At 36.8% G+C, this 27866-nt stretch overlaps 1 protein-coding gene and 1 pseudogene across 5 annotated transcripts in view; one reads left to right on the top strand and one right to left on the bottom strand.

Moving 5' to 3' along the window:
* The window catches only part of DGKH (diacylglycerol kinase eta), a 202145-nt gene that overhangs the window by 26559 nt on the left and 147720 nt on the right, over positions 1-27866 (top strand). The gene's annotated exons all lie outside the window — the stretch shown is intronic.
* LOC126940367 (mitogen-activated protein kinase 6-like) lies at positions 431-2574 on the bottom strand (annotated as a pseudogene).

Below are 27866 nucleotides of genomic sequence, written 5' to 3' on the forward strand. Positions count from 1 at the left end.
AGAAATGTGTACAGTATGAAAAACTTGAAACTACTCATGAATGAAAAATGTCTTAGAAAAAAATAGATATTTTCATGCAATTGTGTACAGTCTCACTGTGTAAATTTCAGGCAAGATTTGCTTCCTGTAAAACAGATCATTGTTCTATGAGAGGATGTTCTTTACTTGTCTTAGTGCATTTCTTTTGTCTCCTCCTGCATTGCATTATTTTGCTCCATTCATTATTTTTGTGTGCAAATGACATGTCAGTTAAAATGAAAACTATCTCACATGTAGAAAAAGAAAGCCTGGATTTTAAAAACCAAGTACTGATAAAATCCTTACTGAATGACACCATCTGATTCAAGTAAAAAATGACTTAAACTCTAGTAATAAAAAAAAGACAAAATACATTTCATAAGAATACAAAGGTAAATGTCTGCTGAGTGTTTTAGTTCAGATGTTTCAGAATGCTGCTGTATGTTTTATGAGGAATTTGAGGGGAAAATGTCATAGCAGAAGGTGTTAATTGGCTTAAGTGGTGACCCAACTGGACTGTGAAACTGCGGGATCCTATGGACTCCAGCTCCTTGTTAAAGAGGAACTCCCCGTTGTTGTTCAGAAAGCCTTCCTCATTTCTCTCTCCCCAAGCTTCTCATCCTCTGCCGACTCAGTTTCTAGATTTCAGGATCTTCTTTCCTGCTAAAGAACTTGTCTAAGTAACTAGTGTGTTTTCCTTCTCCACTTGTTCATCCTTTCTTACTTCACAAAACCGATTTATGAGAAAACAGTTCTTCCCATCACTCACAAATGGTCTGTCCCAAGAAGATGGGTACAAAGTTTCTAATTGAGCCAGATTTGCCATTCCTTTTTGCTGTTTTTCTTGGCTTATTGACTTTGATATCAAACTTTTCAATTCTAGTTGGGACACTGAGCTATTCAAGTCATTTAATTTATCAACAACATCAGTAGGCTAATGTTGGAAACTAAATTAAATAGTTCCTGCAACAAAGGAATGAAAATCAAATCCCTGATTCTTTTCCCTTTCTTTTCCAGCCAGTTGCTGTGATGCTTCCTCTAGTGCTCTCTGGGTTATAACCAATCCATTCCTTTCACATTTTGATTTGCTTTTCTTATCAGATTTTTCTTTGCTTTGTTCTTTCCAATTGGAAAGATCTGTAATAAGCTTGGGTTCATAGTAACGGTTAACTTCACTCTCTCTCCAAACTAAGTTATCTAAATATGATCATGACCTCGTTTTGTAATTACAAGTATGGCTACACTCCAGATCACAATATTTGTTTTCACGACGATCTGGGTACTGCCAACAAGCCTCAGTAGAGTAATTGGCATCAAAAGCAGGATCCCCCAGATACCTTTCCCAATCTCCATCCAGATATTTTCGGGGATCAACTTGTACTTCTTCATCAGTGACATCAGACAGAGTTCTTGGATGTAGCTGTACTTCAATATCAAAATTGTTATGTATAGGCCAATCATGCTCTGAAAACTGACAATCATGGTACCTTTCCCAGTTATAAATGTGACTGTGAGTTTCATCCATAAGCGAAATATCATGAGCTTCATCTTCAATATGAAAAGGATGGCTCGAAATTGGCTTATCCATTGGAAAAGAATATATGCTCATGTTAGGATGGGAGAGCGCTTCTTCTGCTGTTAACTGATCCATGGGGCTAAATGTCAAAATTTGTTCCAGGAAATTCAGTGCTTCTCGACTAATTCCTGGAAGTGGCTGAGTTAAAGGTTTGTGTGGCTCAGTCATGTGATTTCTAATGTAAACTGGAATTACACTGAGGAGCTCCTGACGATCTTTCTCATGTACAACAGGAATAGATTCTAAAGTCAGCTGTATCTGTTCAAGTTCATGTGCACCTGAAAAAAGGGTTTTACCTGTCAGCATTTCAGCAGAGATGCAGCCTGCAGCCCACATGTCAATAGCTTTAGTATAATTATTAGGAGAAAGTAAAAGACATGGAGATCTGTACCATTTAGTAACCAGTCCTTCAAAAGATGACCCTTATGGGAATAATGAGGATCCATGATCCATGCAAGACCAAAGTCACCTGTCTTCAGCACCAAGTCTTCAGTATTAATGAAAAGATTAGCTGGTTTGAGATCTCTGTGCAGTACATTAGCAGAGTGAATATACTTGAGCCCCCGTAGCAGCTGATACATGAAAAACCTGGCATGCTCTTCCAGTAAAGGGCCCTGCTCCAGCACTTTAGACAAGTCTGTCTTCATGTACCCCTGAACAATGTAAACACTGTTTAGTTCCGTAAGAGAGCCCACCTACATCATCTGTTAATTGGCTCCCACTGGGACCAGAAATTTCAAACACTTTCACAATGTTATCATGGTCAAGTCTTCTAATAATTTCGATTTCACATAGAGCATGTTTGACACTCTGGGGATTGGTAAGGACAATTTTCTTGATGGCTACTCTCGTCACAATCATTGTCTACAGCAGAAAAAAACCAAGTCATTGCCTCCACAACCCAATGGTTTTAAGTCCATATACCTAGAATCCAGATCAAAACCATGAATGTTGATGAGACTTGCAAATTTCTCTGCCATTTTGAAACCCTTACTATTGCCTTTTCCTTTGGAATTGTTGAACTTGCGTAAACAAGGAAGAAAACTGGCATCAAAAGGAAAGATCTTTTGAAAAGGGAGAAGAAAAATCATTATGCTTCCATAGCAAGATGGTTTCTTGTTGTTCATTGCTTATGCCAAACGGGCCTGTTGAGTTCCCTGTAGATTTAAAGCTCAAAAAGCTCTACTCATGTCGAGAATTTAAAAGATTGCAGTACTCATAGTTCAAGAAAGGGGCAGCAACTCTGCAGACATTTAAAGAAAACACTCAAGAAACTCAAACAGAATGAAATGACATACTATGCACTCATTACTGTGCTAAACGATTTAACATTTAACAAAAATGTGAATAAATATACACCCAACAGGTTTCTGTGAACATTCTCCTCACGGTGCAGATACATTCAGTGTTAGACTGGTGCTGAGCAGCATCGTTCTAAGGTGCTGGTAAGCACTATTTGTGTTTTGCTTCTTTTCTTCTTTTGTTGCTATATATTTCAACAGGAAGCCCTGGCGGTTGTTGGTTAACAGAAGATGTCCTTTGTTAATGATCAGGTGGCTCCAGCTCACCACAATTAAAATCAAAGCTACTGTCCATCTTACTCTGATACAACGGGACTTCTCTGACTCATCAAGAGGGTGCAGGCCCTGAGGACAGCCCCCAGTGTCAGCTCAGGTCTCCGGCTGTGCTGGTGGCAGTGGTGCCTCTGAGGCCCTCGCTTTGCTGCAGTCGCCGCCATGTAACACCAACCCGTGAGAGAGGGCCGTGTTGGTTTAATTTAAAAGGAACAACCCTGAGACTAGAGACATTCTTAGAGACAGAAGGATGTGGCTTACTTTTATCAGTATATTTTATTTCCCTTTCTCTATCATAATGACCCCTGGCATCACTACTAGTGTTTATATAATAGATTCCCAAAATGGTCTTTAAAAATAGGAGCTATATTTTGCTTCTGAGTTCATATTGCTTAATGTTTGAATTAGAAGAAAAAACTTTTGTTACGAGGTCACTTTCTTATTAAGTTTATATTTGAACAGTTAGTAAGCAGGCTTATTGAAATGCTGTATGACATAACTGCTCTTATCTTTGAGGCAATGCAGTGTTGTAGTTAAGACCATGGACTTTGTTTTTTGAGAAAGGCCTGCTCTTAAATCTCAGTTGTCCTGTTTACCCTCTAAGTGACTTCGGGTAAGTTACTTAATCTCTGTGACTCAGCCTTATCTCTAAAATCTGGACAATAAATGTTCCTACCTCATAGAGTTGTTGTGATGATTTACATGAGATAATTTGAGTATTTAGAACTGTGGTTGGAACATAATTGGTTCTTAAAAGGGGTAAATTATTGTATTGATGTTAAAAGAATATAGATGATGTTCCACTGTAAGTAAATAAAATCAGCATCTAAACTTGAATTGCGATGATCAAAAAAAATGTTTACCTTGTAAAGAAATACAGATCTGCCCACTATCATGAGACAGTGGCTTCCCATTAGCTCTGTTTTAGATCATTTCTAAATTTACTACACTGTGAAATCTCATTATGAAAGCCTAGACAGGGTGATGTATGTGGAGTTCTGTTTATAAATAACGCCTCATAGAATGTAGTGTTTTTAACCAATGAGTTTTTAAACAAAAGAAAAAGGGATTTTCAACTAATAAAAGTCCCTCCCTCACCTCAGAGGTCACCTTCTCAGTGCGACCTGCCCTGGTGATGCTATCCAGCATCGCAGTCCCCACCCCCAACCTGGCATGCCCCAAATTCTTTTCCTTCTTAACTTCTCCCCTTAGCACTGATCACCATCGAATACACTAGAAAGTACCATTTTCTCTAAATCTATCTTCTAATATTAGAATATAAACTCCATGGGGGGCAGGGATATTGGTCTGTTGTATTCCTTGCCCTGTCTCCTGTGCCCAGATCACTGCCTGTTACATAGTCATTCCTTAAATGATATTTGTTGAATGAAAAAGGGAATAGTTCTGGTTTTGAGAAATTCTTTTATATATTTTAGCTTTTATGATAATATTCATCCTTCTCTTTGCTATCTATTTGGTAAGAGGAATGAAATTTTAGAGCAGTGTCCTGCTCGATATACCCTCAAGATTTTAGAGCAGGGCATGCAGTGTATTAATTCTTTCTTTTCTTTGCCATTTATTAAAATAGTGTGTATTTTGTGCAGGAGATCAAAAATTAGTAGAATGCAGTCCTTTCTTATAGTGGGGGAGACAGCTATATGTACAGATGTACAGATGGTCCTTGACTTTTGATGGTTTGACTAAAGATTTTTCAAATTTACGGTGGCAAAAGCAATACACATTTAGTAGAAATCATACTTCGAATGCCCACACAACTATTCTGTTTCTCACTTTCAGTACAGTACTCGATAAATTATATGAGATATCCAACACTGTATTATAAAATAGGCCTCATGTTAGATGATTTTGTCCAACTGTAGGCAAAACGTGAGTGTTCTGAGCACATGTAAAGTAGGCTAAGGTAAGCCATGATAGGTTAGGTGTATTAAATGCATTTTCAGCTTATGATATTTTTAACTTTCTATTGGTTTAAGAGGATGTAATGCCATTGTAAGTTGAGCAGCATCTGTATATGGTATACAGCCATGCATGCAAATATATATGGTAATGGATACATGCTGTCGCAGAAACAAACATAGTGGGTGTTCTTGAGCAGATATGGAAGGCTTCCAGAGAAGGTCACGTTGAGCTGAGTCTTGAAGTGTGGCTAATGACAGTTGTGCACCAGGAAAAGGATAGCATTCTAGCAGGACTGAACTGCATGATGGCTTTGGCGTTTCCTGCGAGTACTCTGCTCTGAAGCGTCCACTGAATTCATGGAACTTAGTTCTCATAGAAATTATCATGGTGTTTTTGTTAGACTGTCTACAACAGGAAAGATGAATTAGAAAATTTACTGAGTTCTGTTTATACTCTTATTATGATCAGATAAGTGTTTTTGAATTAAATATATATGAAATTAGAGTCATTGTGTTCTTAAGGTACATAGTAGAAAACTCAGTAATAGTTGAAGGTAGCTGATTTGTTTGCATTGCTGTGTTTTGGACATAGAGAATTATTACCGGGGTAATGTGGGTTTTGTTTTAAAGAGTAATTTGGCTTAGGTATTGTTATTCTTCAGAATATGATTTTCGCCATTTTTAAACCCTGTTATTCTTACAGCTTCATGTCTTCTGTGAGGGCTTCACATCATTTCTCAAAATTTCCATCCTGAGGATGATAAAAGTTCAGGTATCTCATTCCAAACTGGTTGTGTGAAAATCACCTCGATTTCATCTTCCTGTTTTCCTTTGAATAAATTAAAGGAAATATTTGCAAACGTTTTATTTATCAGTGACACAGTAAAATAACTATTAAGATATGATTTGAAAGAATCCACATGGAACGGCAAGAAAGACACCCTTGCCCTACCTTGGCGTACAGGCTATAACCTACCTGTTTATTTCCTAACTCAGACGATGTATCAAAACAAGTCACTGTCTGCATCCATCCATCCATCCATGCATCCATGCATCCACTCATCCCCTAACAACGTGAATATAGATCCTATTTATGTGCTGGACTTGCAAAGACTAATGAAACACATCTACATTTTAACTGTTCATTATCTAGTGTGGTTATCTAATGTTGAAGAAAAGCTAGAGACATGCTTCTAATAAATGCATAATTTAATTTAGCAAAACAGTTTTTGGAAAAATAGAATTGGAATTTGAAAGTGTGTTCCACTCATGAAATAAGGGTTACGTGGGTCTTTGTTTCACATGGAGCATGAGAGTGGCAGTGTGTAGTAATGGAGATTAAGTTAGTACAGCAAACAGACCCCTATGCCTTTTATTCTTACTAATTGTGTGATAATAAAGGAGTTATGTAACATACTAAAACCTCAGTTTCCTAATTTTGAAACTGAGATATATTCATGTGGTTGGATTGTTATTCAGATTAAATGAGATAACTACAAATGAGCTTTGATTTGCTTTCTGTTTTTTTTCATACTTTTTGCTGCGTTAGTCATGTTTCTGCAGTTTGTTAAATTCATGTGTAAATTTTCTAGTGGTGTTTGAAGGTGTAATAATCCTTCCAATTTGTTAATACATTTAGAATAGTGCTTTGGGGCTAGAAGATTGGTGGTGACCGTGCTGTCACATTGTTTCTCACTGTTCTAAAGTGAAAGAACTTTATAATGAAAATATTTATTTCATCATGAAAGTGCATCTCTTGGGACCCAGGACGTCAATGAATATGAGAGCTAAGTGTAAAAGTGCACTCAGGACTTGGCTCAACTTCCACTATCATTATTTTTGCACCATTGTTAATCTGTACATAAAATAACTTTTTCTTCCCTTAAATCTTTCAGATCCCCCTTTGAAACTTAGCTCTTAACAGATTTGTCAACTCATGCCCGTTGCTGCTGCTAGCTTACTTAGTCTACTGAAAGGTTATTTATTAATGTCTACAGGTTGCTGGAGCCACTAACTGAAACTTAAGAAAGGTGCAGGTGGGGACTCTTTTAAGCCTCATGCCATGATGGATGTTCATCCAGTCAACATGGTTACCATGGCAAGCACTGGCTGCTACCTGTTTCAGCAGCTTCCTCCTACTCTTTCCTATTTTCAGACTGCTATCTACATTTTACAAGCTCATTGTCACCTTGGTTCTGCCAGTGTTACCTAATTCCATCCCTTGATTTCTATGCTTCTAATTGAACCTTCCTATTTTTAAAGGCACCAAATCTCCAGAACAGTCTTTAAAAAATGTTATAATACCATAAGCGTTAAGTATCACATAAAAATAGCCTTTTCCTTTTTAATATAGCCCACTTTCAATGTGATTCTACTTTCCATTTGGGATTGTTGTGTGTAATCCTCTTATAGCCTTTTTCTGGAAATTCCAGATGGTGTTTGTAAATATTGTGCAAGTGTATTTTGTAAATAAGTTCCTCAAAATTTAGTCTATTATTTTATTTTTTTTTTAAAAACCCAAGTCTCTAGGCACCAACACACCAACTGAAGTTTTTAAAAATTACTTAACAAGTAAAATCATTTCTCATGTTGTTTGCAGCCTGCGTCAACAGACTGCTGTGTTTGTTGGATAGGAGACAGCAATTCTTTATTGGCTTAAAGAATAAAAGAATTATTATATAGAGAGAAATTCCATGTATGCTATATTTGTATGTGCAGCTGATCTAAGGTAGTGATTCATTTTCTATTGCCTGTCAGATTCTTGTCATGCAAACTTTCTGTCCTGGCCTTTTGGATAATGACCAGTTAAAGAGAGAAAAGAAAATTGATCCTCAACATAGAGCTGGAAGGAGAAAGATACAGTATTTATATCAGGAGAGTGCTGTGTAAGAAAACATCGTAACCCTCTTTTTTATTACCCATTTTCCAGAAATCTTACTACTATTCAAGTTTAGGTTAACCACTTTTTGTCTGCAGTTGGCTCTATTTTTACTTTGTTTCTATTTCTTGTGACCATAATGTTTTAACATATAATGTTGAGAATGTAATTATTTTGTCACAAGTAATTTATGGCTCTTTTCCAAGAATATATAAGCAACAGAATATTGGTTTAAAAAAACGTACTATTTAGATTTTTTTTTCCTACAGATGTGACAGTGTAATTCATCCAAGGGAAGCTGCTTGAATGTGCTAATTAAAATGACTTGCCATAGTTCCAATTTCTGTAGGATGAGAAATAAGTTATAAGTTATTGGAAGTTATGGGTTCTTATTTCTTAAACATGCCGTAAAATGTGTCTGTGTGTAATATTTTTCTTTCAGTAGTTCATAACTGAGATTTTTATCCTGTTAAATGAAAGCCCTCAAAGGTTTTCTTCATCACCTTTTATAGAACACAGAATTATGCATCACTTTCTCTTCATAATGTTTTCTTACTACTTTCTTTTGGCAGTTCGGTTTAGATATTCTTGGTGCTTTCAAATTGCTCATATTTTTAATAATTCTTCCACTAGACCATTAATAAATTCTGTAACATAGCCCCTGAGAGATTGGATAGTGTGTAGAAAGACTAAAAGCTGCTTTATTATTCTGCCCATATTATGAATTTAACAACATTTCTAAAAATAACAGTATGTTTTCCTGATGTGGTTTAGATCTCCACTATATTAATACTTAAAATACTTAAACATGAGTTGCAAACTTCAGAGCAGAAAAACATCATTAGAGAAAGTCTGGTATCAGAACCTTGGAAAGCTTCATGAAGCTTTACTATTGATTATTACTGGTGATACTACCTTAATGTTTCAATAGCAAGAAAGAATAAAGTCATTTACCCAAGAAATAAAAGGATCAATAGTATGTTCATATAAGGAATGACGAATACAGTTTTCTGAATATTATCCATCTGAAGCAGAATGGAAATTGGAAAATAACTTTTACTATCCTTGGCCCTGGCCTTGAATTTTTTATCTGGTTAATGGAAAAGTTAGAGCGATTTAGGTCAGCCTATTTAGAAACATCTTAGACTGGTTTGTCTTTTGGTTGAAGGCACTTGTATTCTCTTCTATCTAAAGAAAATAAAAGAGACAGCTGACCATCCAGATTTAAAGGCTGTCTACTTCCATTTCAACCAAACAGAATTAGGATAAAAATATCCAGCTATAATGTGAGCTGCAAGGGTAGTTTGGAGTTATTTCATCAGCAATCTAAATGATTTTTCTGATTCCAGCCCTGCTTCCCCCTAGTTCTTTCTCTACAGTTAAAGTGATCTGTTTATTTCTTTAAAAGAGAAATATTTTGGGGAAAATGAATGGAAAAGTAAAAAGAAGATGATAGTCTTTCATAGTTCCACCATCCAGAATTAAATAGCATGAACATCTTGTTATAGTTGCTCCTATTCTTTTTTTTATTTTCTGGAACTAAAATTACTCTGTTCTTTTTGCAAATATAAATATGATACATGAAATTGTAAAGAATCAAAGGAAGTGTAGTAAGTACTGCATCAGTGAGCTTTCAATGTTGAAAGCAAAATATTTTAGACGTTTTAAGCAGAAAGGGATTCAATTCAGGGAATTGTGTTCTTAAAAAATTCCTGAGAGGTCGGGATGTGTGAAAATCAGAGACTGCCACTGGACTGTTAAGTGTTAAGTTGCCATCTAGAGGTCAGGAGGCTGCTTCTATTACTGGTAACACTGCTGCCACTGCCATAGCTGTCTCATACCTACAGGGCTGGTGACTAGATGCTGGAATATGGATTCTCATCACTGCAAACACATACTTCTGTTGGACCTTGTTTTCTGGCTACCTATTAACAGCTAGAAGGTGGCCTTTGCTTCACTTTCACCTTCCAAATCTAGTGCATCTGATTGGCAGAACTCAAATCACATCCAGAACCTATGGGAGTCTGGGAAATGGAGTTTTTAGCTTTCCTGCCCATGTGCTCTGAGGGGTTGGGTGGAGGACACAGGGGATGCACATGGATGCCAGATGCCAACAGATAATACCAAACTGAAGCATAAAACTGAAAACTCTAAAAAACCTTGAAATTCCACTTGCCAGAAATAACTCTAATTAACATTAAGAGTACTTCATTCCAGACATACTTTCTATGCCTATAGACAGACAGATAAAAATACTTTAAAAAATAGGTTCATACAATAGATATTTTAAAAGTAATTCATTTTACTTTAACATACTGACAGAATGATTGAATTTCAAATGCATTTCTTTCCTCTCTTAAAGAGGTGTATTCTTTTTTTTTTTTTTTTTTTTTTTTTTTTTTTTTTTTTTTTTTTTTTTTGAGATGGAGTGTGTCTCTGTTGCTCAGAGTACAGTGGCATGATCTCAGCTCATTGCAACCTCTGCCTTCCAGGTTCAAGTGATTCTCCTGCCTCAGCCTCCCAAGTAGCTGGGATTACAGGCACCCACCATCACGTCCAGCTAATTTTTTATATATTTTTTAGTAGAGACAGGGTTTTGCCATGTTGCCTAGGTTGTTCTTGAACTACTGACCTCAGGTGATCCACCTGCCTCGGCCTCCCAAAGTGCTGGGATTACAGGCGTGAGCCACCGTGCCTGGCCCAAGAGGTATATTCTTTAAAAATATACGTACAAATTTATGGGGTATATGTACAAAGTTATTTGTATATTTTTCAAAAATTGATAAGTTATGGGTATATGTACAAAGCTATGGGGTATATGTGCAATTTCACTACATGCACAGATGGCATAGTGATCAAGTCAGGGCTTTTAGGGTATCCATCACCCAGATAATGTACAGTGTACCCACTATCTAATTTCTTATCATCCATTCCCCTACTACCTTCTCACCCTTCCAAGCCTCCATTGTCTCATTTCACGAAAAGAGGGATGTTCTTAAAGAACCCTCTAGGTTTAAGAAAAGAGTAAAAAAGGATTTCAGTTGCTTTGGTCAGTGGGTTTTTGCTCATCACCCCCATTCCAGTTTAGGTGTGCTTCCTTGACCTCCTAGGAAAGATGAACTATTCTCACTCACAGAGTTCATCCCTGTCCCCTCCCACCACCTCCTAACTTTGTATGATCAGGTCGACCTTTTGTTTTGTAACCATGATGCTAACTTTAAAAATTATTTTTATTTGAATGCATTCAGCACTCACCATAAGTCATTTTACCACAGTTTGTGCACTTCTGAGTTCTTTATTTTTGATGCTGTTCTTAATTGCTTGTATTTCATTGTTAAGTAGTACTTCCAAGAATGGTGCATGGGTGTTTTTTGAGTTCTCTGAGGTTTGAAAATGTCTGCTTGTTGTTTTTAATCCATGAATAACTTGGCTAAATATGATACTCTTTGGTCCCATTTTCCTTCCACTTTCTTTTGACTTTTTTATCGTGGAAAAACCTGAGGTCAGCCTGATTTTCTCACATTGCTTTTTCTATCAGGATACCTGAAAAATTCTTTCTTTATCCTTGAAGTTCAATAATTTAATGTCTTCGTTTTCACTATACCCAAGTACAAAATTAAATTGTTACTTAACATGGTAATTTAGATTTCTTCCTCATCTGTTGGTGCCCTTTTTACTTTATGCTTTTTGATGTGGTGCATTCTACAGAATAGTTAATGTTTATCAGATCAAATGTAAGAGTGTTAGAGAAGGCATTTAACTGCTCAGTTCCAGATTCACTCTATACCTTATGAGGTGCTGAGTTTCGTACCATATAGGTGGATGAGCACTTGTGGTTATGAGATGGATTTCTGCCCCCTGGGATAGAAGTTCCTTCCCAGCTCTGGTATTCTTTAATGAGTATATTATGACTTCCAGTATAAGCTCATACCTAGGTAGTATTCTAGTGAAATCTTTTGAGTGGTCATTATGTTTGGTGTAATGAAATGAATGAACTGTTTCCATTTCTTGATCATAATCTCTTAAAAACTAACTTCTGAAACCATTTTACAGAAATCTTCCTCTAAGAGTTTTAGATTCGGAAAAGGCTATTAAATATGACAATTGTAAATGAAGGAAAAATCAAGTCTACAATATTAAATTATAACAAATAATATTTGTGACTATTTTCCTGTCCTGCTTTTTTTTTTTTTTTTTTTTTTTGCTTGAAATCTGTAAGCTCCAGGTTTCTAGGCATTTTCTGGTAAGTATACCAATTTTAACTGTTATTTAAGTTTTCCTCAGAAGATTTTTATCTCATTATTTATCTGAGTTTTATATATTATACTTTTTTTTTTTTTTTTTTCATATCACTATGAGGTAAATCACTGAAGCTTTATTGTTTCTTAACTTAGCACAGTTACATGTAATCTGCCTTGCAAAGAATTCTGCCTCGCCATTTAGTAACAGAAAATTTTCCAATGATACCACACAGCTCTCCATTTCCTAAAATAAAGGCAAGTAAGTCTATGCATCATTCTTATTGCAGGACTATATATTTTCTTACATTGTATCTACACCATGCAAGCCAATATCTTCTAATAGTTTAATATTTCTTGCTATTGTTCTTTCAAAAAGATATTTTCTCAATATCAATAAAGACATGATAAAATATGAATTAAACTGATTACAGTCTACATGATAGAATACTATAATGCCATTGCCATCATATTTTTTAAAAACACTTCTGACATAAAGGAAATACCCAGAGTACATAAGTGAAAATTTTAGTATATTATACTTTTTATAAGATTTTATTTGAAAAAAGAGGCTTTATTGAATTTAATAGTTTAGAACTATGAATCTAAGTTCATATCACTTTACAGGTGAGGAAACTAAGAATCACAGAAGTAAGTGACCTACCCCAGCCCAGCCAGTAAGTCACAGAGCCTAACTCCTAGTTTTTATGCTTCTTTAGCCAAAAAGTACTGGGAAATGAAAACTTGGAGAATTCTTTGTTCAAAATTTACCATGCTATATATGTATTTTTAAATACTAGAGATACATTTTATTTTGAAATAATTACTATCATGGTTGCCAAATGAATTTTCCAATTTTATCATTCTTTTCTTTATTTTCATCATTCTTTTCTATATTTAGGTTGCCATGCTACTAAGAAAAATCTTTCTCTCCTATTTTTTCTTTTTTTTCCTGGAGATGGGTTCTCGCTCTGTTGCCCAGGCTGGAGTGCAGCAGCACGATCTTGGCTCACTGCAACTTCTGCCTCCTGGGTTCAAGCGATTCTCCTACCTCAGCCTCCCAAGTAGCTGGGACTATAGGTGTGCAGCACCATGCCTAGCTAACTTTTGTGTTTTTAACAGAGACAGGGTTTCATCATGTAGGGCCAGGTTGGTCCTGAACTCCTGACCTCAAGTGATCTACCTGCCTTGGCTTCCCAAAGTGCTGAGATTATAGGTGTGAGCTACCGTGCCTGGCCTTTTTCTCCTGTTTTTAAAATTATCTTTGTATATATCAGTTTGGACTCACAGCTCCATGTTTTATTCAATGTATATAAACTATTAGAATTACTATTTCTTTGGATGCCCGAATAGTCTCAGATTATAACAGTAGGAGCCACCTCAGGCTATTTTCTCAATTCTTCTGATATGTCCCCATCATTCTTAAGCACTTAATTTTCTGGTATAATGAGATATCCAGAGTTCATCTTGCTCTCTCTTTGCCCCAGCTTTGAAATCAGCTCTTTCTCTAAGGATTCCTGCTTCCTTTCAGTGAAGAATAGTATTTAGAAACCAAGATCTGAGCCTTACGTGTGCTCATTGGTATTGAGGTGTCACTGTTCCCAGGCCCTCTCAGTGGACAGAGTTACATCTTATTTATTTTTGTATCAATTAATATTGAAAACAATGAGTTCACATAGGAACCTTTGATTCCAATCCACCCCACAAAGGTCATTCACGGTTTTTTCCTTAGACAATGAGAAACCTGGCTCTCATTGTCAATATATTTAATGTATCAGATCAATCCTCCTCATTGCTATCTTCATTCCATGTAGGTTCTTACACCTCCTTGTAGGTTGCACACATAGCCTTCTTGCTCTGCTTAGGCTCTGACACAGGCACTGGCCCATGAGGAGACCTGCATTACCCTTCTTGGCGTTTGACACCCCACACTTTCTACCTTGCTCAGTCTCATGTAATGGCTTTTGGATTGAGTTACTAAAGAAGGAGAAACATCTTACATGTTTATTGATAGCAGTAATAGCAAAAGTAAAGCTATTTAAAAAATATATTTTTCTAGACCTTACAATTGTATTTTAAATGACCTTTATGTTCTTGGGATTTTCATATTCTTAGTGTTTATTCTCATGTTGTTTGCCTTATTATCCCAAATTATATTCAGCCATCAATTTCTATTATACGATTTTTCCCTCCCCAGAGTTAATACATTTCCAAGACAAAGACTCATTTTTTTTTTTTTTTTTTTTTTTAAGTTTAGTTTATGGTACAGTGATTTTGCTTGAGGTCCTGGATGATTGGATCTCACTGCTTGTCCTGCAGTAGAAATAATGTTTGTAAAATAATGCTAGCCTGCTCCACGTAGTCAATATTTTCAAGTCACCATTTTCACCAGGTTCTAGAGTGCTGTCTAAATTTATTAAGAGAAAGGCACTCCATATTGACATTTCTCGTAGAAGGTTAGATGCCCCTTCCGTGGACATCAGTAATATTCTGTATTTCCCTTTTCTTTACATGTACAAATTGAATTGCCAATTCATATTTGTTTCCCCACTAAAGCCTTCAAACCTTGCTTGTTTGGTTTAAGTATCCCTGGGGCTCATCATGGAGCCTGTTGAAGTTCTTTTGAAACGAATTGAAGAATGGGAATAATAGTTCTCATTCTTTGGGATAACGGAAAGCTAATAAGGTTTATGCTAGAGGCTTTTATGCTGGGACCCTCTTCCTGTTTTTGGTTTTTAGGAAAAAGGCTAGAAAATCCAACTTCAGCTAGAGTAACAGTAGTAACTGACTTGAAAGTATGTCAAAACAAATCTGTTAAGGTCATGAGGATTTTAAAAGATTAGTGAATATAAATGAAGATGTTTAAAGATGACACTGTTAGTAAATATGTTTTCAGTGGTCAGCATTTTAAAATGTGTGTGAAGCAAAAAACAAAAACACAAAAAAAGAGGGGGAGAGATTTGCTTCGTGCTTCAAGGAACTTGCAACTTAAATGATGAGAAATCCAGGGGGGTGGTGATGGAGGGTGTGGTGATACCATAAGTAGCAGTATGACATCGGAAGGTCATTGAAACTCTTTTTTCTGCTTGTAAAATGGTGACATGCCCTCCTCTCTATTTCATTCAGCTGTGAGACTCAAATGGAGAACTTTTAAAAACCACAGTTATACAAATGCAAGGTTGGGTTATTTTACCGTTTGGTAATGCAGGAAGTTCTGGCGGGGTTCCTGATGCCATTTTATCTAGCGCTGCTTCTGTAGGCAGGGGGCGCCCTGCGGAGGGAGCAGGGCATTGCTCCCCTGCTCTGGGATACAGCGGAAGTTGGGATGCGGCCTGAACTGGGCTTACGGTTGGACTGAGCTTCGATGGCTTCCATGAGCAACTCGTTGCTTCTTGAGGACCCCTGTCTGACTCACTAACCCACCCACTAATCTTTTCCGTTTAGGGAGCCCAAGCTACTAGGACAGACAACTTAACCTTCTTTGCCTTTAAAAGCTTTAAAGAAATATTGAAAAAATGAAACAGGCTAAATAAAAAGACAGAGAAAAGAAAAAGTACTCCTGGAAACCAATGATATTTTCTCAAGTATTGTACTTTGTAAGAAATAAAAGTGGAATTAGTGTTAAACCCACTTTTAAGAAGCATGAACGACACAGAGAGGGGCAGCATTCCGGCCTGTCTCTACCTACATTCCAGGTAGAGACAGCGACCAAAATATGAGAGCAAATTATGGTGAAGCCATAGCTAGAAATTGATCACTAACCTTTAATCACAATCTAGGCATAATTATTGATATAAAAGAACTGGTCATCCATATTAATGTAAATATATTCAATATTTAATATAAAAGACAACAGACATTTATACATATATGTCTTGCACCATAGTTTGTATACGCTTACAGATGCTTGCACCATAAAGTTATTTTTAAAAATCACTTAAAAATTTTTTTTGCCATGTATATTCACAGGTATCTCTTGGAAGTTCTTTGCTGTTCATCTTATTGCTGTCCAAATAGAAATAGTACAATCTGTTTTTTTTTTCTTTGATACTACATCTTAGGAAATTATCTCATCTGCTATCCAGTGTTGTATATAAGAGTGCTTGTGTGTTTTTAGTTTAGGTGTAAATATTTAAAACTACCAGATTTTTTTAAAAGGAAGTTATTCACAGTAGATTCATTCGTCTTAAAGAGTTTTATAATTAAAAATTGATACTAAGGTTAAATCTATATAAACATAAGATATAGTTACCTAAAAATGTATTTCAATGTATTGCGTATTTTTAAACAAGTGTTAAAATAACTTTGATGGTTATGTTTTATTTAACCATTGTATTTTTAGAATATAATTTTACAGTTAACAATATTCTGTATAGGTTGCCACAGCTAGGGATTAGACTTTTTTTTTTTCCAGGCTAGTAGTATAAACATGCTATTGGTTCATATACCCTCAATAATTTGAGTTGGTAGTGTCTGGCAAAATGACAAGAACTTTAATGCCACCTAGGTTCTCACCATAATTAAGATGTATAGCAATTTGGAAAACAGATGTTAGTAGTTAATCTTGCTTTATTAACCAGTGAAAAGTTTCATAATGATTGTTCTTAGTTAAAAAAAGACCATATTTAATACTATAATAGATATGTATGCGTTCTGGATTTCTGTTTTTGCTCATGATACTTTACATTGCTATTTTTATTCCTACTTTTAAACACGAAGCAGTTATCCATTTTGAGTTACCCATTTTATGAATTGGCGTATAATACAACGTAAGAAAAAAATTTAAATTTAGGTTATGTTAATGCAGATGATATAAAAACATTAGCTGAGACATGGTAGATCATTACCTGAATTAATAGCTGGAGTGTACTGACCAACGCAGTCTTTATAGGGCATGCGAAACCTCTTAGAATATAACCGAATATGTAAATCATAATTAATGTTACATTTCATGCTGGTGAAATGTAGGTGAGCAAAATACTTTATGGATTCCCTTTCTCCCTCCCCCATGCCTCTCTCTTCCCAAAATGGCCATCCTGCCTGTGAACCTCTCTAGAAGCTGCCCAGAAATGCCATGGTTCCATGGAGTATGCTCTGAGATGTATTGTTGTAAAAGGAAAAGCTCAGTGATTGTGATTTGGAGTTTGTGGCAATAGGTAGTTTGAAGGTTCTGACCATTCTCAAAATATGAGCAATAAGGCTGCTATAATATGGCAGACCTACAATGTGAAATGTTAAAAAAATGATTTAAGATGGTAGGTTTACAGCAGAGTAAGCCTATTATGTGGATGGAAAGGATTGTTTTTGGGGAAAAATGTAAAGTAGAAATCACATTTTCAAAGAGAACAAAAAAAAAACGAGCCAGAGTTTGATTCTAAGACATAATCTTGTGCTTTTTACTTGAAGCTAATGTAGCCAGAATATTTAAGTTGAAATAATTGTTTTAAAAAATTATTTGACTCTTGGAAAATACAGGTATGTTTAAAGTCCATGGTCTGAGTGATCTCTTTACTCTGTGAATTTCTGTAACACTTAAGAAATACTTTTGCAAAGATATTTATTACATACTGATGTGCATGCATGATGTCTATATTTTTATCTAACCTATTAAACTAAGTTGTTTTTTTTTTTTTTTTTTTTTTTTTGAGACAGTCTTACTCTATTGCCTAGGCTGGAGTGCAGTGGTGCAGTCATGGCTCACTGCAACCTCTGCCTCCAGGTTCAAGCGATTCTCGTGCCTCAGCCCCTGAGTATTTGGGATTACAGGCATGCACCACCATGCCCAGCTAATTTTTGTATTTTTAGTAAAGATGGGGTTTCATCATGTTGTCCAGGCTGGTCTTGAACCCCTGACCTCAAGTAATCCGCCCACCTTTGTTTCCCAAAGTGTTGGGATTACAGGTGTGAGCCCCCATGCCCAGCAAACCTTAAATTTCTTATAAAAGCAATAAAAACAGGGATCTTTCACTCATTTTTGTATCAACCTTGTTGCCTAAAGCATTGCTTTAGACATAATCAGATTCAGTAAGTGTTTATTAATGAATGAAGAAGTGAGCAAATTTCCTTGCCATTTCTCTTACTTTACAGTCCCTGCAATATTGGTATAAGGACAAGCCTGAAAGCTATAACTTTATTGTTATATGGTCAACTTGAAAATTTTACATTTTTATGGTTTCGTATACTGAGGAAAAAATTACTCTGACATATATGTTTCCAACTATAATTTTTCTCAAGCAAACAACAAAAATCAGTTATAATATGTTCTTTTAAAATTTATTTTATACAATTGGATTTTTAGAGAAAGGAAAGTTTTAATTGATAACAAAATAATTTGTCTTTGGCAGTGATAGAGTAACAGGGACTTTCTGCCTTAAAGATCTATTCTAAACATTGGTCTGTTTTCAGACCACAGGCAGCACATGACAGTGATAACTTAGAGAAAGAAAGAAAACCAATGTAAGAAACAAACCTGGATGTGAGCCCTCTGATTGTCCCAACTTGCTGCCTGGAGAGTTTTCAGACCACAGTGCTGGAGGGGAAACCCAAAGAATGCCCTATGGTCTTGTTGAGTTGCAGCAGCAGAGTTCAGAGTTTGAGGAGGCTAGAATTTGCAGGGAAAAATATGAGAGAGGTGGGAACTACACAGAAAGAAAGCTCCAGAGATCTGCTGAGTTGGCCTGAGTCTGTGGCCAAGCACTATTCTATGCATTAATGAGAGAAAATTGTTGGAGGAAAGAAATGCCAGAAGGAAAAAAACAAATGAAAAAAACCACACACACGCCAGAATGGAGTAGGCAAAACAATCCTTGGAGCTTGTACAGAACTAGGAGTACTTCATATTATCACTGGACAGAGTGGAAAGGCCTCATAATACACAGAGATCCTGTAGAAGCCTCCGAAGCGCCTTGCCTCAGTAATGGGACAGATTAACCTTAGACTAAGGCTGCTCTGGATGTGCCATAACAGAACTTAAAAAGTAAGCCTGAAGTGAATTTCAGTGTATCGCACTACAAAGCCTGACAGTATTTAAAGGAATACAACAAAATCCAGATCCCAACAGCATAACATTAATAATGTTGAATATTCATTAGAGAATCATCACACATACAAAAGCTGGAAAATTCAACCCAGAAATAGGAGAAAATGTAAGCAATAGAAAGTGAGTTAAAAATGAAAAAGATGATAGAATTAGTTAACAAGTTCATTCAAACAACTACTGTAAGTATACTTCATTTGTTCAAGGAGGTAGAAAAAACACAAACACAAGAAGAGCATTCATAAAGGACTCAAATTCAGCTTCTAGTGATGAAAAGTGCAATATCTGAAATGAAAATACCCTGAATGGGATTAACAGATTAGATACTATAGAAGTAAAGAAAAGTCAATTTGAAGACACAGAATTTTAAAATACACAATATAAAACAGAATAAAAAGTTGATGCACTGCTCATTTTTTTTGCAATGAGCTGTGGGACAGTATCATGCTTCTTACATATGCATATTTGGAGTTCCAATAGGAGAAGAGAGAGAGACAGAAAAAGCATTTGAAGAAGTAATGGCCACAATTTCCCTAAATTTGATGATAATTATAAATGCACAAAATCCAAGAAGCTCCCTCAGCTTCAATCGGAAGAATCATGAAGAAAATAACCTGATAGCACATCAGAATCAACTTGCAGGAAACCAGTAGTAAGGAGAAAATCCTAAAAGCAGCCAGAGGAACAAAGACAGATTATATATGGAACAAAGATTAAAAATTAACAGCAGATTTCTCAACACAAACTATAACAGATAGAAGACAATAGAGCGACAGTTTTAAATTGCTGAAAGAAAAAAACCATCAACCTAGAATTATATGCTCAGTGAAAAATATCTTTCAAAAGTGAAGGCAAAATAAATAATTTTGGACAAACAAAAACTGAGAATCTATCACCAGGAGACCTTCACTGGTAGAAATATTAAAGGAAGTTATCTAGGCCAACTAAAAATAGTACCAGATGAAAATTTGCAAGTTCAGAGAGGAATGAAGAGCACTAGAAATTAGAATATGGGTAAATACGAAAGACATTTTCTGATTGTTTTCAAAATTCGAAGATAATCAGCTCTTTAAAGTAAAACTAATATGTTCTGGGGCTTATAAACTTGTGAAATAAATAACAGTAGAACAAAGAAGGGGAGTGTGAGGAAATGGATGTTTACCATTGTAAGAGTCTCATACTGTAACCGAAGAAAAAGTATATTTGAGTGCACATTATGATAAATTAAAGATAGTTATAGTAAACCTTAGAGAAACCACTTTAAAAAATTGAAACACTAAAAAAAAAGAGGCATGTCTAATAAGCCAATAATGTTGATAATTTGAATCCTAGAAAATAATGAGTTTATCAGTATTTTATATAAAAATAAAGCAAGAAAAAAGAAAGAATAGATGAGACCAATATTAAACAGCAAAATTGTAGATTTAAACCTAATTATATTGATAATCACATTAGTTGTGAGTGTTCTAAACACTTCCTTTTGAATGACTTGTTGGGCTGGATAAATCAATACAATCCAATTATTTGCACTACAAGAATCTCACTTTAAATACAAAGATGCAGATGTTATAAAAGTAAAATGATGGGAAAAGATATACCATGCAAATGCAAATCAAAAGGAAAAACTAGAGTTGTTATATTAACATCAGACAAAATAGACATCAGAATAAGAACCATTATTGGGGATAGTGAGGGATATTACATATGACAAAGGGGTAAATTAATCAAGAAAATCTGATAATCCTAAATGTGCATGCAGCTGAGAACAGCTTTAAAATGCATGAAGCAAAGATGGATGGATCTGAAAGGAGAAATGGACAAATTCCCAATTATATTTGGAAATTTCAGCACCCCTTTTTCAATAACTGATAGAACAAGTAGACAAAAATCAGTAGGGATATTAAGCCTAGAACATCATTAACTAACTTGACCCAATTAATATTTGCAGAGCATACATTCTTTTCAAATATATTTCCTAACATAGGCCGTATTCTGGATAATAAAGTCTTAATAAATTCAATGTTTTCATTTTTTATGGGTATGGTGACAAATGACCACAAACTTACTGGCTTAATACAATAAAATTTATTATCTTATAGTTCTGGAGGTCTGAAGTCCAGAATGGGTCTCAGCTAAAATCAAGGTATTAGCAAAGCTGTGTTCTTTCTGGAGGCTCTGGGAAGAGAATCTATTTCCTTGCCTTTTCCAAGTGCTAGAGACCACTAACATTCTTGGCTTGCAGTTCCATTCCTCTACCTCCAATGGCAGCAATATCTAGCTGAGTTTTTCCTCACACCACCATCTCTGCTTCTCTACTTTCTGCTGCCTTCTTCTACTTATAAGGATCCTTGTGATTTCATTGGGCCTCCTTGGGTAATCCAGAATAACCTCCATCTCTCAAGCTGATTAGCAAACTTAACTTCATCTGCAAACTTAATCCCCCTTTGCCACATAAAGTAACGTGTGCACAGGTTCTGGGGATTAGGACATGGACTCTTTGTGGAGGGACATTATTCTGCCTACTACATTTTAAATGGTTGAAATCATGTCAAATATATTCTCAGATTATAAAAAAAAAATTAAATTAGAAAAAACAAAACAAACCCCAGAATGGTATTTGGAAAATTCTCAAATATTTGGAAACCAAATAATACACTTCCAAATAACCCATGGATCAAAGAATAAATCACAACCCTAATTATAATATATTTGGAAAAGTAGGGTAAAATCCCAGAGGAGCCGATTGGAAAAAAGGTGAAGATGTGGCTACTGGAGTGGAACACTCTGATTTTGTAGAGCAACAGTCCTGGCATCTGAGGAGAGAAAACTGCACTTAAATGAGTGTAAAAGAAGGGCGCGCCCAAGATGGCCGAATAGGAACAGTTCCAGCCTCCAGCTCCCAGCGTAAGCCACACAGAAGATGGGTGATTTCTGCATTTTCAACTGAGGTACCAGGTTCATCTCACTGGGGCATGTTGGACAGTTGGCCCTGGTTCGTGGGTATAGCCCGACTAGCAAGAGCTGAAGCATGGCGAGGCATCACCTCACCTGGGAAGCGCAAGGGGGAAGGGAATTCCTTTTCCTAGCCCAAGGAAATTGAGACACATAACACCTGGAAAATCGGGTAACTCCCACCCTAATACTGCGCATTACCCAGGGTCTTAGCAAATGGCACGCCAGGAGATTATATCCCACACCTGGCCCAGAGGGTCCCACGCCCATGGAGTCTCTCATTGCTAGCACAGCAGTCTGAGATCTAACTGCAAGGCGGCAGCGAGGCTGGGGGAGGGGCGCCTGCCATTGCTGAGGCTTAAGTAGGTAAACAAAGCCACTGGGAAGCTCGAATTGGGTGGAGCCCACCACAGCTCAAGGAGGTCGGCCTGCCTCTGTAGACTCTTTCTCTGGGGACAGGGCATAGCTAAACAAAAAGCAACAGAAACCTCGGCAGAGGTAAATGCCCCCGTCTGACAACTTTGAAGACAGCAGTGGATCTCCCAGCACAGAGGTTGAGATCTGAGAACAGACAGACTGCCTGCTCAAGTAGGTCCCTGACCCCTGAGTAGCCTAACTGGGAGACATCCCCCACTAGGTGCAGACTGACACCTCACACCTCACACAGTGGGGTACACCCCTGAGACGAAGCTTCCAGAGCAAGAATCAGCAACACTCGCTGTTCAGCAATATTCTATCTTCTGCAGCCTCCGCTGCTGATACCCAGGCAAACAGGGTCTGCAGTGGACCTCAAGCAAACTCCAACAGACCTACAGCTGAGGGTCCTGACTGTTAGAAGGAAAACTAACAAACAGAAAGGACACCCAGTCCAAAACCCCATCAGTACGTCACCATCATCAAAGACCAAAGGCAGATAAAATCACAAAGATGGGGAAAAAGCAGTGCAGAAAAGCTGGAAATTCAAAAAATCAGAGCGCATTTCCCCCTCCAAAGGAACGTAGCTCATCGCCAGCAATGGAACAAAGCTGGACGGAGAATGACTTTGACGAGTTGAGAGAAGAAGGCTTCAGTTGATCAAACTTCTGAGAGCTAAAGGAGGAACTATGTAACCAGCGCAAAGAAACTAAAAACCTTGAAAAAAGAATGGATGAATGGATAACTAGAATAATCAATGCAGAGAAGACCTTAAAAGAACTGATAGAGATGAAAGCCATAACATGAGAACTACACAAATGTAGTGTAAAAAAGCTTGTGACAAATGCACAAGATTCAGTAACCGACTTGATCAACTGGAAGAACGAGTATCAGCAATTGAAGATCAAATAAATGAAATGAAGCGAGAAGAGAAATGTAGAGAAAAAAGAGTAAAAAGAAATGAACAAAGCCTCCAAGAAATATGAGATTATGTGAAAAGATCAAATCTACATCTGATTGGTGTGCCTGAAAGTGACGGGGAAAATGGAACCAAGTTGGAAAACACTCTGCAGGATATCATCCAGGAGATCTTCCCCAACCTAGTAAGACAGGCCAACATTCAAATTCAGGAAATATAGAGAATACCACAAAGATACTCCTGGAGAAGAGCAACTCCAAGACACATAATTGTCAGATTCACCAAAGTTGAAACAAAGGAAAAAATCTTAAGGGCAGCCAGAGAGAAAGGTCGGGTTACACACAAAGGGAAGCCCATCAGACTAACAGCAGATCTCTCAGCAGAAACTCTCCAAGCCAGAAGACAGTGGGGGCCAATATTCAACATTCTTAAAGAAAAGAATTTTCAACCCAGAATTTCATATCCATCCAAACTAAGTTTCATAAGTGAAGGAGAAATAAAATCCTTTATAGAAAAGCAAATGCTTAGAGGTTTTGTCACCATCAGGCCAGCCCTGCAAGAGATCCTGAAGGAAGCACTAAACATGGAAAGGAACAACAGGTACCAGCCATTGCAAAAACATGTTAAAATGTAAAGTCCATCGATGCTAGGAAGACACTGTATCAACTAGCGAGCAAAATAACCAGCTAATATCATAATGAAAGGATCAAGTTCACACATAACAATATTAACCTTAACTGTAAATGGACTAAATGGTCCAATTAAAAGACACAGACTGGCAAATTGGATAAAGAGTCAAGACCCATCAGTTTGCTGTATTCAGGAGACCCATCTCACATGCAGAGACACACATAGGCTCAAAATAAAGGGATGGAAGAAGATCTACCAAGCAAATGGAAAACAAAAAAAAGCAGGGGTTGCAATCCTAGTCTCTGATAAAACACACTTTAAACCATCAAAGATCAAAAGAGACAAAGAAGGCCATTACATAATGGTAAAGGGATCAATTCATCAGGAAGAGCTAACTGTCCTAAATATATATGCACCCAATATAGGAGCACCCAGATTCATAAAGCAAGTCCTTAGAGACTTACAAAGAGATTTAGACTCCCATACAATAATAATGCAAGACTTTAACACCCCACTGTCAACATTAGACAGATCAACGAGACAGAAAGTTAACAAGGATATCCAGGAATTGAACTCAACTCTGCACCAAGCGGGCCTAATAGACATCTACAGAACTCTCCACCCCAAAGCAACAGAATATACATTCTTCTCAGTACCACATTGCACTTATTCCAAAATTGACGACATAGTTGGAAGTAAAGCACTCCTCAGCAAATGTACAAGAACAGAAATTATAACAAACTGTCTCTCAGACCCCAGTGCAATCAAACTAGAACTCAGGACTAAGAAACTCACTCAAAACCGCTCAACTACATGGAAATTGAACAACCTTCTCCTGAATGATTACTGGGTACATAACGAAATGAAGGCAGAAAAAAAGATGTTCTTTGAAACCAATGAGAACAAAGACACATACCAGAATCTCTGGGACACATTGAAAGCAGTATGTAGAGGGAAATTTATACCACTAAATGCCCACAAGAGAAAGCAGGAAAGATCTAAAATTGACACCTTAACATCACAATTAAAAGAACTAGAGAAGCAAGAGCAAAGACATTCAAAAGCTAGCAGAAGGCAAGAAATAACTAAGATCAGAGCAGAACTGAAGGAGGTAGAGACACAAAAAACCCTCCAAAAAATGAATGAATCCAGGAGCTGGTTTTTTGAAAAGATCAACAAAATTGATAGACTGCTAGCAAGACTAATAAAGAAGAAAAGAGAGAAGAATCAAATCAATACAATAAAAAATGATAAAGGGGATATCACCACCGACACCACAGAAATACAAACTACCATCAGAGAATACTATAAACACCTCTGTGCAAATAAACTAGAAAACCTAGAAGAAATGGATAATTTCCTGGACACTTACCCTCTCCCAAGACTAAACCAGGAAGGAATTGAATCCCTGAATAGACCAATAGCAGGCTCTGAAATTGAGGCAATAATTAATAGCCTACCAACCAAAAAATGTTCAGGACCAGACGGATTCACAGCCATATTCTACCAGAGGTACAAGGAGGAGTTGGTACTATTCCTTCTGAAACTATTCCAATCAATAGAAAAAGAGGGATTCCTCCCTAACTCATTTTACGAGGCCAACATCATCCTGATACCAAAGCCTGACAGAAATACAACAAAAAAAGAGAATTTTAGACCAATATCCCTGATGAACATCGATGCAAAAATCCTCAATAAAATACTGGCAAACTGAATCCAGCAGCACATCCAAAAGCTTATCCACCATGATCAAGTGGGCTTCATCCCTGGGATGCAAGGCTGGTTCAACATATGCAAATCAATAAATGTAATCCAGCATAGAAGCAGAACCAAAGACAAAAACCACATGATTATCTCAATAGATGCAGAAAAGGCCTTTGACAAAATTCAACAGCCCTTCATGCTAAAAACTCTCAATAAATTCGGTATTGATGGAACGTATCTCAAAATAATAAAAGCTATTTATGACAAACTCACAACCAATATCATACTGAATGGGCAAAAACTGGAAGCATTCCCTTTGAAAACTGGCACAAGACAGGGATGCCCTCTCTCACCACTCCTATTCAACATAGTGTTGGAAGTCCTGGCTAGGGCAATCAGGCAAAAGAAAGAAATCAAGCGTATTCAGTTTGGAAGAGAAGAAGTCAAATTGTCCCTGTTTGCAGATGACATGGTTCTATATTTAGAAAACCCCATTGTCTCAACCCAAAATCTCCTTAAGCTGATAAGCAACTTCAGCAAAGTCTCAGGATACAAAATCAATGTGCAAAAATCACAAGCATTCTTATACACCAGTAACAGACAAACAGAGAGCCAAATCGTGAATGAGCTCCCATTCACAATAGCTTTAAAGAGAATAAAATACCTAGGAATCCAACTTACAAGGGATGTAAAGACCTCTTCAAGGAGAACTACAAACCACTGCTCAGTTAAATAAAAGAGAACACAAACAAATGGAAGAACATAACATGCTCATGGATAGAAAGAATCAATATTGTGAAAATGGCCATACTGCCCAAGGTAATTTATACATTCAATGCCATCCCCATTAAGCTACCAATGACTTTCTTCACAGAATTGGAAAAAACTGCTTTAAAATTCATATGGAACCAAAAAAGACCCCGCATTGCCAAGACAATCCTAAATCAAAAGAACAAAGCTGGAGGCATCATGCTATCTGACTTCAAACTATACTACAAGGCTACAGTAACCAAAACAGCATGGTACTGGTACCAAACAGAGATATAGACCAATGGAACAGAACAGAGCCCTCAGAAATAGTACCACACATCTACAGCCATCTGATCTTTGACAAACCTGACAAAAACAAGAAATGGGGAAAGGATTCCCTATTTAATAAATGGTGCTGGGAAAATTGGCTAGCCATAAATAGAAAGCTGAAACTGGATCCTTTCCTTACTCCTTATATGAAAATTAACTCAAGATGGATTAGAGACTTAAATGTTAGACCTAAAGCCATAAAAACCCTAGAAGAAAACCTAGGTAATACCATTCAGGACATAGGCATGGGCAAGGACTTCATGTCTAAAACACCAAAAGCAATGGCAACAAAAGCCAAAATTGACAAATGGGATCTAATTAAACTAAAGAGCTTCTGCACAGCAAAAGAAACTATCATCAGAGTGAACAGGCAACCTACAGAATGGGAGAAAAGTTTTGCAATCTACTCATCTGACAAAGGGCTAATATCCAGAACCCATAAAGAACTCAATCAAATGTACAAGAAAAAAACAAACAACCCCATCAAAAAGTGGGCAAAGGATATGAACAGACCCTTCTCAAAAGAAGACATTCATACAGCCAACAGACACATGAAAAAAATGCTCATCATCACTTGCCATTAGAGAAATGCAAATCAAAACCACAATGAGATACCATCTCACACCAGTTAGAATGGCAATCATTAAAAAAAATCAGGAAACAACAGGTGCTGGAGAGGATGTGGAGAAATAGGAACACTTTTACACTGTTGGTGGGACTGTAAACTAGTGCAACCATTGTGGAAAACAGTGTGGTGATTCCTTAAGGATCTAGAACTAGAAATACCATTTGACCCAGCCATCCCATTACTGGGGATATACCCAAAGGATTATAAGTCATGCTGCTATAAAGACACCTGCACACATATATTTATTGCGGCACTATTCACAGTAGCAAAGACTTGGAATCAACCCAAATGTCCATCAGT

The sequence above is a fragment of the Macaca thibetana genome, chromosome 17, assembly GCF_024542745.1.
Source record: "Macaca thibetana thibetana isolate TM-01 chromosome 17, ASM2454274v1, whole genome shotgun sequence".
NCBI lineage: Eukaryota > Metazoa > Chordata > Mammalia > Primates > Cercopithecidae > Macaca > Macaca thibetana.